The 11,667-nt window shown below is 41.7% G+C and overlaps 1 protein-coding gene across 1 annotated transcript in view; it reads left to right on the plus strand.

Moving 5' to 3' along the window:
* The first annotated feature begins 11,589 nt into the window (after positions 1 to 11,589).
* LOC134480543 (uncharacterized) overlaps positions 11,590 to 11,667 on the plus strand; it is a 55,259-nt gene continuing 55,181 nt past the window's right edge. Inside the window, exon 1 of the mRNA XM_063268093.1 lies at positions 11,590 to 11,627. The gene's annotated coding sequence lies outside the window, so the exon portion shown is untranslated. The remainder of the gene's footprint in view (positions 11,628 to 11,667) is intronic.

The raw sequence follows: 11,667 nt of genomic DNA on the forward strand, positions 1-11,667 counted from the left end.
TCTGGTCCTGTGGCAGAGAACGAGGAATGGCAGAAAGAATGGCAGCTCCACTGAGATCAAAGGATAACCCTTCTAGGCCTATGACCTCCTAATTAATTTATCTTTCACCCGATGCCCTATTCACATTTTCTTAATCTCATACAACTGTGATCTTGATGAGAACTGGGCTCTTGTTTTCTTAATCAGTTCTTTGTTGTAACAGACCTTTTTAACTTACTCCAGCCCCTGAGACTTATTCATACCTTCTGTATGCAGTAGGACCCTTGGTGGGACTGTCATCTCGAAAATAGAAGGTTCGGTAATCCAAAAGATTGGACTCCAGTTTACCTCAGGCCAGGAAAGAAGTCAGCCACCATTAGTAAAAGAGCAAGGGAAAAATAACATAGGAAAAACAAGTGGCTTAATCAGTAGAAAAGATCCTCAACTTCTAAGGCCCGCACATATGCACCCCTCTCTTCTGAGCTTTGTATAGTGATGTTGTATAACTCCAGATGGTAGTAAAAGGGAGAGTTCTTCCCAGAAAGGTCAGACATGATTTTCACTCTTACATCTCTGAGGTGGGCTGGCATTATAGCACACATTCATGTTGAATTATTATAACACCTATGATAAGAAGACAGAATCCGTATATCACAATGCCAAATAGACTCCCACCTGAACGTATGGACCCATTAAAATTGAGGTTCAACCTGAACTCAGGCCATTCCACTCCCTTCCCGTCCTCCTGATTCTTATGTTTGCTACAAGTAAAAGATCATGTTGTAGTCCCCAATATTCTCATGCCTAGATTTGTCTATTCACGGAGAAGGATATTGGAGAAGTGATGGTTATATAGTTACAATGTAGTAACACAAGGTCCAGGTTGACATTTGCTCACTGATGTCCAATTTAATTGTCTTGTTATATTTGAGAAAGGGAGGATGTCCTACATAATATATAAAACAGACAGAAATTTATTGTTTTATATATGCTCTGTAGTTGATCCCTATGTTCCCAAGTAATAGGAGTTTTTATTGCAAAAAAATAGGATTATAGACCATTGATTTTGTGAAATACATGGATATGTAAATGGAAACAAGGTCGGCTTTCAAGGACTGCACAGTAAGCAAATATTTCCAGGTTTTATACACTCAGAGGTATAGAAGAAATATATTGGCCTCCAGAAAAAGGGAAAAAGCTTAGAAATCGAAATACATGTCACATGCATTGTCTCGAGTAGTAGATTTACTTCTAAGAAAAATCTCCCTCCTCCTTGGTCCCTAGAGATTTGGGTGCTAAGAAAAATCTGTTCTCCAATTCAGGGTTGTAAGCAACCCTCCGCAGCAAAAGCATTGTTGACTTCTAATGAAGCAGAGAGACATATCTAGCTTTGAAATAGAGGTTGCCAAATGGTATTCCCAGTGACACATGGGAGACTGGAGGAAAGGGTCCCCACAGAAATTCATCAGTGTGGGGAGAGCTGGTTAGTAGGTAGGCCATAGAATTTTCCAGTGACATCACCAGTAAGCCGTTCACTGGACACTCTATTGTATCTAAGAGATCCCTAGAATCTTCTGTGATGTCACCAGTGTTGTGGTGACACCAATTGCCTTTGGGATATTACTTCAGTTCCCTTTGGGTTCACAAGCAGGCATGTTTCGCCAGCTGCTCAGGCTATTTCGGAAGGAAAGTGTTGATCAAGGAGAGACCGCACCAGGTCAGAGGGAAGCTGACCCCCTCTCTAGTGAAACAGGAAGGAGGAAATCATTCTTGGGAAGGCTTGGTGAGTCGTGGACAGAGTTGGGGAACATCCTCAAGGAGGTAGGTTTGAGATGTGCCTTCTAAGACTAGGCCTTACAAGCTGGAGCCTTGGGATTTTTCAAAGGCAAACCAAGAGTCAGGAGTTCCTGATCTTTAATTTGAGAGAAAGCCATAAAGTTGTAAGACTTCAGTGTCTTTTCTTGAAGCTTTTTAACTATGAGTGTCAATGATTGGCAGGAGGAGGCACTGTGAGATTAACAATGTGACCATCCATGTTTGGGAGTTGAAGCACTTCATCCTCTAGATTACTGTACGTTACATAAGTCTTGATGGCGAGAACAAGGAAGGATGCACCCCTAGTCATGAATTGAGTTCTCAGACACTTTGGGCTGGACCACACTTGGTTAGAGCTTGATGGTGCTAAGCATTATGAACTCCAGGATTAACTGCACCACATCTGATATGAGATAACATTATCCCAGATGTTTATGTCTCAGTCAGGTTATAACTTTCAGTGCCAGGGGTCCTATAATAGTGAGTGTAGCATGTGTATGGCATTAGAGGTTGGGAAGAGGGTCATAGCTTAAAGTCCACCTTCAAAATAGCTTTTCTGCTCTTTCAGGGATTCACGCAGTCTACCATTTCATCTTCCTCAACAGCCTTTTGGTATTCAGAATGGTCTTTTCCTCCCATGGGCCATCAAATATGCAAATTAACTTGGGTTTATCTATCTACAGGTTTTGGTAGGAAGGCATCATCCCAAAGTGTCATCAGTCAGCAAGAGGAGTGTCTAAAGGAACTGGAGGAACTCAAATTTGAAATCCAGAAGTGTCAATTCGAGAGGGATGAACTTTACCAAATCCTGGACCTTTATATCTATGATGCTTGGGACCACAGGTAGTCATTATGCCCAGTAACCTGTTCACTGTCTTGTGCTCTCTCTCTGCTAACCTGAGATTTCCTCATAGCACGAGAGAGTTTCACCTCTCATCCTGGATTTTAAGGAGACTTGGCATGCATTAGCTTGTGAGGTAAGCTAGGTGCTGTGTGTGTTTAGGGTTAACCTTTTTTGTAGTTTAGCCTGAGGTGGTTGGAGAGGCATTGGTTCTGTCCACAGCTGGAAGGACCTGGTCACACTTGCTGCAACTGTGTGTGTGAATGAAATGCCTGCACGTCATCACTCTTTCCTCTGAATTTGTTCATTATACACTGATTCTATGGCACCTCCATGGATGTAGTTGGCATTCTAAATGTGTTTGGATATGGGTTGGTATGTATATATGTGGATGTATTTGTTGGTGTTTTACTCAGGATCAGGATGTCTGGGACCTTCGATGGGGTCTGAGGATTTGTGTGATGGACAGTTTGCAGGTCATGATAGTGATGAGTACGTGGAGGCCCACATTGATCAACAGAGCACTTTGCTCCTTCTGTATACCTTGGTGGCACACAGGACTCTCCTGATGGGAGGAGGTGCTATAAATCCTCTTCCCTGTCAAACATAGTTATGCCCTCTGAGAATTCATGTAACGATAGAAACCAAGGATTGAGTATACCTGCTTTCAAAACAAGAGAAATGTCATCACAGCTTTCTCTTGGACCCAAAGCTGTGGCACGGACTGGAGGAATCTTCTTCCTGAACTAGTGAATTCCATCATGCTCACCTGGCCAGCTCTTGAAGGTCAGGTCCCTCCAATTGGTACCGCAGCTCTGTTGTCCTGTGCCCAGGATAATAAACTTAACCAGTACAAATACTTTGAAGGAGCAAGTATGTGGTATATACTGAGTTTACATAATCGAGAGAACAGTCTGATTTCACCTAATTTATTTCACCTGCTTTGATCTTTAGTTTTTTATTTTTTTCAACTATCCAGGGATTGTTTATTGTGACCTAGAAATGGTCACTGTGGTCTTGACAGTTGTTATTCCCAAACAGGCAGCTCTCAGGCTCTGCCCACTCCCATATAGTGAGTCTTTGCAGAATCATATCTCCCCAGGATTCCAAGGAGTCCTTATTTCAAAACAAGTGTTTGCTTATTTACATGGAAATATTTTCTGTGGATTGAGTCTCACTGTTGGGTTTTGGTCTGGTTTTTGACTTTGCCACTTTCTTCCCTTCCACCATTCCTTGAATTTGAACTTTTTTATTTACATTTCACCTAATTCTGAAATCATGATTTCAAAACATTATTTGTTCCTTTGGCCATGACCTAACCCAGGCTGGATGTCGAATTGCCAGTACTTCAGTCTGAACATGAGATGAGAATGATGGCTATGCAAATGATGACCAACTCAATAAGTGATGCCATGGAGAGGTACAAGGAGCTCATACAAGTGAACAGTTCCTACTGGTGAGTCGCTGACAGAGATGAGAACCCAGCACTAGGCAGGAAATGCTTCTGTTCTGTATGACTTTGAACAAAAGTCAGGGCTCTGGTTCTGTAGTGTCTGACTCTTAACAAGAAGCCTGCCTCCTGGCAAGGGTCTTGGATTTGTAGCTCTTGGACTCAGTTGTCGTACATGTGAAGGGTGTAGAAGACCCGCCAATCGTTATTTTCCGCATTAAGGTTCCTCTAGATAGAAAAGGTTTGCACCATGATGGGAATAGCAATCAACTCTGAATCTCTAGGACTCTGACAGGATGTCTATGATCCATGAGAAACACATGGAAAGATTGTATAGCTATTGGATCTTCTATCCTCCCTCAGAGGGCATTTGACCTCTACTTGTAGATGACTTCAGCATACTATGGACATATGAGCTCCCTTATGGACCATTTCTTCTTCCTTGATTTATATAAACCGTCTTAGTGTCAGGATTATCAGAATTACTTTGATTCATGTGGAATGTGGATTCTGGATTTGACCTCCTCTAATTGGTGCTAACTTGTATAGTGTGGCTGTATTCTGGGGATGTCTGGGGATGAGGACCCTTGAAGGGATGATTGGACTTGCAGGAGTGACAGGCAAATAGAAGCTGGCTGGGATTTACCATTTTTTGTTTGTGGTTCAGCATCAGGCACTCCCAGCTCCTGCGTGAACAAACTCAATTGAAGAACAATATACAGATTTTGCTGAATGAGAAGAGCGAACTGCTGGTGGAGCAGACTGAACTGCCAGCATCCTCTGTGGAGGCAAAGAGGCTCTGTGAAGAGTCCGGAATGAACATCTGTGTCCCCAGTGCCAAGCAACAGCAGGTATGGTTAGGCCTCATGGTCAGGTTGTCCTCATGTCTTACCATAAACATAGACAAACTGTCTATTGGCTGATCCATGTACTGTCTTCTGTCTCATCCAAGTGTTCATGTATGTCATGGTTTACAAGGGTTTCCGTGGAGATAGCCCTTTTTCAAGAAACTGCATGTTTGGAAAACAAATGCTCCTGCTCTTTGAGAATCTGCAGTTCATTAAGGGAGATAGGTTGATAACACAGCACAGCACTACATGCCATTATGTGTGGAGGGTGCTATGTGTGGCTTGTGTGTTTGCGAGTTAGTATTAGTGTGTCTGTGTGTCTGTGTGTGTGTTTGTGTGTGCACACATGCATGCATGCTTCCATTGACAGTACACTCATCTGATGACCAGGATAAGGAAGGATTAGAGGACAGAATGCAGGACATTCTGAAGCAGAAAGAACCGATCACCCAGGAAAGTGGCTTGGGAGGAACATTGTAGAAGCATTTTGATATCTTTGAGATCAGTCAGGAACACAGACTGGCAGAAGCCAATTGGATTTCCTGTCCCTATATAACTATCCTTTTTGGATGGCTGACCACTGACAAGGTTTTCCCCATCAGTCACCTAAAGAACTGCCAAGAGTATTGTTCTGGTTCAGTTTATGTGAATTTTGTCCATGACACAATATGTATAATCCTCAGGATTTCTTTGTATTTTGTACTTCTTTCTTCCTGTTAACTCTCTGATAAGATCTGAGGACATTTTCTCTTCTGTCCTCTCACAAATTGCATTACAATAACCATAGTCTTACAGGGGTGCTGTTATGTATCTACATCACAATAAACTTTACTGTTCCTAGTGTGTGCTATGAGGATTTGCATGGTGCACATTCTCAGTGATTACAGGATCTGTGCAGTGAGCATGAATTTGAAGTGAGATGGCTTCTCTGTGTATTTTCAGATTCTGTGGTTACAAATTGAACATAGGCAGGTTCCTTCAGTGCTAACATAATCAGAACTTTCACCACAATTCTGGGCATATTCTCCAGAAGGAATCCACATGGTATTCTAGGTTGCTCATACCATTCTTGAACTCAGATTCAGACCCAGCTACAATGTTATTATTCAATATAATATACCTGGACCAGTGACAAAATATGCTCATTTTTCTCTAAATTCCAGCACAGTGCATAGTCCACAGTTCAAATTCTAGCAGTTTCAAAAGGTGAGATATAAATCCAAGCCCAGGTACTCTATGACACTTGGGGATGCAGGGACTGACCTCAGCTGACAGGTCATGCTTGATTGTCCAACTGAATAGAGCTGATATAAGAGGGAGAGCTGAATTGACAACCACTCACTAAACCGTTTTCCCTTGCTCTGCTAGGTCTGAAATTCTCCAGCAGAAACTTGAACAAGACACAGACCAGGACAAGATCGCCCTTGGAGAAAAGAGCTACAGGAGGAGAACTAAGTGTGCACAGCAAATACACCACTATTGCATCTCATCTCTAATGTCCATAGCAATTGTGGGCTGCATTTTCCTCCTTTAGTTTAACTTCTTTGGATTGAATAGGCTGTCCTTTCACCTCCCCTCTCTCCAGTACGTGTGCACTTTTGGAGGGACCCAGAGAAGGGCTGATGCATATCAATCAAGAGCTGCTGGTCATCCAGAAAGACTGTGCACGTGTAAATTTAAACTTGTCCTGATGGGTCATCCAGAAGAGTTTCATGGAGATCAGTTCACAATATTGGAAAGACTTTGTGACAAAGTCTGTAATATCATTTATACTCAGTATTGGTAGGCTTTTTCCTTAATTCCCCCACTCCAACAAAACAGACCTACTTCCACTCCTCTTCAAAAGATTATTGCCATCACTAACTGCTTGTCTACTATGTCTCCAAGGCAAGCCACAGGCCATAAGTCTATTCTGCAAAAGGAGCAGCAAAAAATGCTTACTGCAATTCCTCTATTTAAAGTTTGGTTAATTTTTAATTGTTTTGGTTATTTGGTTTTCCTTCTATTCATTTGAAGATTTGTTATTTATCTGTTGTTGTTTTGTTCATTTGCGTTTCTATTTTGATAAGGATATAGACTGTATATATTGACTACATGCATCTGGTTACTATCCAGTAAATTGGATGTATTCTGGTGAATAAAGGGGTAATCTCAAACTCTTCACTCTTAAGAACCTTCTTTATTGATCATTAGTGTCTATATCTGAAGTCCCACAGCTGTCAGGGAGGGATGGATCTGTGCATTCTCATGGGGACTGGGCATCAGTCTTACTTCCCAGTAAGAAAGAGATTCAAAGGCAGTTACGCAGTCACTGTTCACTGTGTTTCCAACTCTATGAATTTCAAGTTCATCATGCATAGATTACCCACTGTGTATGCTTGCTGTCAAATATATAGTTACCTCTAAATTATACTCTGTGGATGAGAGTGTTGAACAAATTAATGGGATATAGATTAATTTTTCTGTAATATCTCCCAAGAAATATAAACATGGTATAATTGAGTTGAAAGCAATCGGGAAGCCTGCACCCAAATTCCGTGGCAGAGAGTGCTGAACACCCAGGAATGCAGATAATCCTGAGACCACAGGACCGAAAGCCACTTCAGCCCAGCTCTGCCCACATCTCTGGCCCTATATTAATCTGCATGCTGCCTCTGGAAACAGGAATAGAGGAGCAGTCAGCGGCAGGAACCTGCTTGGTTCAGCCTGGACCCAGAACCTACCTGGGCCCTGAGCATATTTGAAGAAAACCAGAAGCATACAATTCTCTGTTTCCTGATTGTGGCTTTTTTTTTTTTTTTGAAGCTCTAAACACCATTTTGTTGTTGTTGAATTTTAATTGGATAGTTTTTCATTTCAAATTCAAATGTTATTCCTTCCTTGTTTTCCAGAAATAAGTCTGAATACCATCGCCCTCCCCCTCTTCTATAAAGGTATTCCCATCACCTCCATCCACTTTCCCAGCCTAGGCAGGACCAAAGGCTGCTCATTCCATTTGTGCCCAAGAAGACCATCCTCTGATGCACATGCAGATGGGGCCATGGCATGGTCCCTGTATAGTGATTGGTACTGATTTAGTCTCTGGGAACTCTGCTTGGCAGGCATGGTTGTTCTTATGGGGTTGCAAGTCCCTTCAGCTCTTTCAATCTTTCTGTAATCCCTCCAACTGAAGTCTAGTTCTCAGTTCAATGGTTTGCTGCTAGCATTCGCCACTGTATTTGACATGATCTGGCTGTGCCTCTCAGGAGACATCTATATCCAGTTCCTTTCAGCCTGCACTTCTCAGCTTCATCCACCTTATCTAGTTTGAAGACTGTATGTGTATAGGCCACTCGTGGGGTAGACTCTGAATGGCCATTCCTCCAGGCTCTGTTCTGAACTTTGCCTCCCTATCCCTTCAATAGTGATTCTTCTTCTCCTTTAAAGGAAGGAGTGAAGCATCAGTATTTTGGTCATCCTTCCTGAATTTGATTTGGTTTGTGAATCTTGGGGAATTCCAGCATTTGGGCTAATATCCACTTATCAATGAGTGCATACCATGTGTGTGTTTCTGTGATTGGGTTAACTCACTCAGGATGATATTTTCTTTTTTTTTTTTAACTTGAGTATTTCTTATATACATTTCGAGTGTTATTCCCTTTCCCGGTTTCCAGGCAAACATCCCCCTCCCCCCTCCCCTTCCCCATAGGTAATGGATTCACAGTTTGCTTTTGGTGAAGGTAAGCTCCCCAAGAGGCTATCATTGCCAACGTTTTCCCAAGTCACCTTCTAGGAGGTCAACTGACTCCTAGGTGAGTCTTTGGTTACACTGCTTCCGTTTTCTGTGGCTACACTGTCCAAATGGCACCCACTGGTCACACAGGGCTATTTGAGATGAACTGAACTTAGAACTAAAATCTGCCTCTTTAGTCACAGCAGGCAAACCAGGAGGCAAACAGCCAGCCAGAATCCATAGCCAGAAACACAGCAGATATAGAATATTTCTATCATCTAGAAATTTCTCCTGGACAGCAGTGGTCTAGGTTCTTGGTGTCTGGTTTTTCCTTCAGGGAGAATTACTTACTGTACTAATATCCAAAGGTTTATTTTTAAATCTACCCGAGTTCGTTGCTAGACCACGGAACAAAAGAATGAGAGTGTATGCAGCTATGTAAAATGGTATGCAACAGTATTGACCACTGCATAATTATACTGCACTAATTTGAATTCTTCAAAATTCAGGCCTTTTATTGATAGTTGTACAAAAATACATTATCCTAGAGTTGAGAAAATATACAGTATTTCATCTGGGTTTTTTTTTTCATTGAGACTTTAATATTTTTGCATCTTTTGCTAGTATCGTTAGATTCTTTATAAGAGTTTTATTTTTTGGAGTTTTTTTATTTTTTTTTTTTTTGTTTTTTGCCAATCTGGTCAGTATTTGATGCCATTTCAACGTTCTCAGGATTTTGATGAAAATAATACTACAATGATAAAGTGATACTCATTTTCTTGAGCCATTTACATACGTATATACACACATATATGGGAAGTTATATATACATATTTCTATGCTATACTGTGTAGAATACAATTCTATTATACGTCAACATATACATTTTGCTCAATATGATTTCTGTGAAAGTTATCAGTCATGGGGAAATATTAAGAGCCTGAATAAACATGGACAATATTTGCAGAATGCACATAAAATTGAAGATGGTATATAAGCAAAAATGTGAAGTATATCACTTACAGCTTTCATATCGAATGCACTTTAAAATTTTTAATAGATTAAAAAATTTAAACCATCTTTACCCAGTTTCTTGTTTTTTTTCGAAATGTGTCTCCTGGATGATTTGAATTATATATGCTGCTCAAGATCCTTTTAACAACAGTGACCTAAAGCCTTAAATGTGTTTCTGATATTTCCATTCACTTGATCACTCTTCAATATTTGTACCAAGTTGATAACTGTACTTTCTTTTTTATCACTTTAAGAATGTAACTTTCATGTGTGAGTATACACTTTTGATCCTAACTCTTTGAAGGCATAAGCAGGTGGATCTGTTTTTTGAGGTCAACCTGGTCTATATAGGAAAACCCTATCTTAAAAAAAATCAATCAATAAATAAGCAAATAAATAAAAAGAATTTAAAACATTTCTAATTAATATGAACACAAACACATCTTTAATAACAATTGATTTTTTATTGCAGATAATTCATATAATCAATTTACAAAATGTTACATAATGTCATATGGGAACTCAATTTCATTGTAAAATAAACCTGCTTTTCTCTTTTAATTGGTTGCTCTTAGTTAACATTTTTATACGCATATATAATTTATTCTGATTTTTCTCTCCCCACATCGTCTCATCCCCTCCCCTATGACTTCAACATATACAGTCTTCTAAATTTAGGATTTCCAATGTCTGATTTCTCTTTTAATTATTATACATTCCTTTACTTTTCCATCTATAGTTTATGATATCTTAATAAGAAACCCATTCTGTCATTAGCACTCTCTGTGCTTGGTAGGAGACATTCACATTCTTCAGTAGCTTGTCATCAGTGCAGGAAATGACATCGAGCTCTCTCTCTGTTTCTGTCTCTCTCTATCTCTGTCTCTCTGTCTCTGTCTCCCTCTCTGTCTCTGTCTCCCTCTCTGTCTCTTCTGTCTCTCTGTATCTCTGTCTCTCTCTCCATCCCCTCCGCAACTGTTTTGTTTTCTAATATAAGGTCTCACACTTTAGTCTTGAAATCAAGGCAATCCACCTACCTCAGCCTTGTGAGTGTTGGGATTCCAGGCATACACCATGTTGCCCAGTGAATTTTGTGACTCTCGTACACCCCTTTACCATTTCTGAATTACTTTTAATATTGCTGTGACTCTTTTCTAGCTACTAGATGTAGATACATTAACTGATTAGAAGGTTTTATTTTTAAAGATTTATTTATTTATGTACATGAACACTCTGCAAGTGTGCCTGCATGTCAGAAGAGAGATTCAGACAGAAGAGGGCATTGGATCCCACTACAGATAGTTGTAGGTCACAATGTGGTTGCTGGGAATTGAACTTGGGAGCACTGGAGAAGCAGCGCTCTTAACCACCAAGCCGTCTCTCCAGCCTGATAAAAAAAAGATTTTAAATTTCATTCTTTTCGTGTTTGTTTGCATCTTTCTTCTTGAGAACACTGTAATGGAATGTCCAAATGGTAATTAGTGGCGGTTGGTAGAAGGAGCCATATGTGTGATGCTGCCATATGTGTGAGGGGCTGGCAACAAGGTGCAGACCCAAGACCATGGCCCTGAGCACTGAGGCTCGCCTGCTGGATGTGGGCTCTCAGCCCCATCAGGATGCCTTCAGGTGAGGACAGCAGGTGGTGGCTTGTGCCCTGCTGAGCCAGCCTAGGAGAGTGGCAACCACAATCGCCATGCCCAAGCCTCCAGCCTGGGGCACCAGGAAGCTCCAGAGGTGATGGCCGCGGGTTGGTCACGGTGGGCCTGGAGGCCAGAAGAAGCCGCCCCGGCCTCCGTGGGCCCTGAGAGGGGACTGACGGGCCTGAGCGGAGCCCGGAGATCCACACCACGCGCCTCCGCGTGTCGCGCCTCCCCGTGTTGTCTGCGCCACGGAGTGGGCACACGTGTCCTTCCCACCCCGCAGCTCGACCGCGCCCGAGCCGGGCCTCAGGGCACGCGGAGCTCGTGGGTGAGCGCGGGGCCTGAGGGGGCGGGGCGCTCGCGTTATA

Source organism: Rattus norvegicus, chromosome 9 (genome assembly GCF_036323735.1).
Source record: "Rattus norvegicus strain BN/NHsdMcwi chromosome 9, GRCr8, whole genome shotgun sequence".
NCBI classification, from domain to species: Eukaryota; Metazoa; Chordata; class Mammalia; order Rodentia; family Muridae; genus Rattus; species Rattus norvegicus.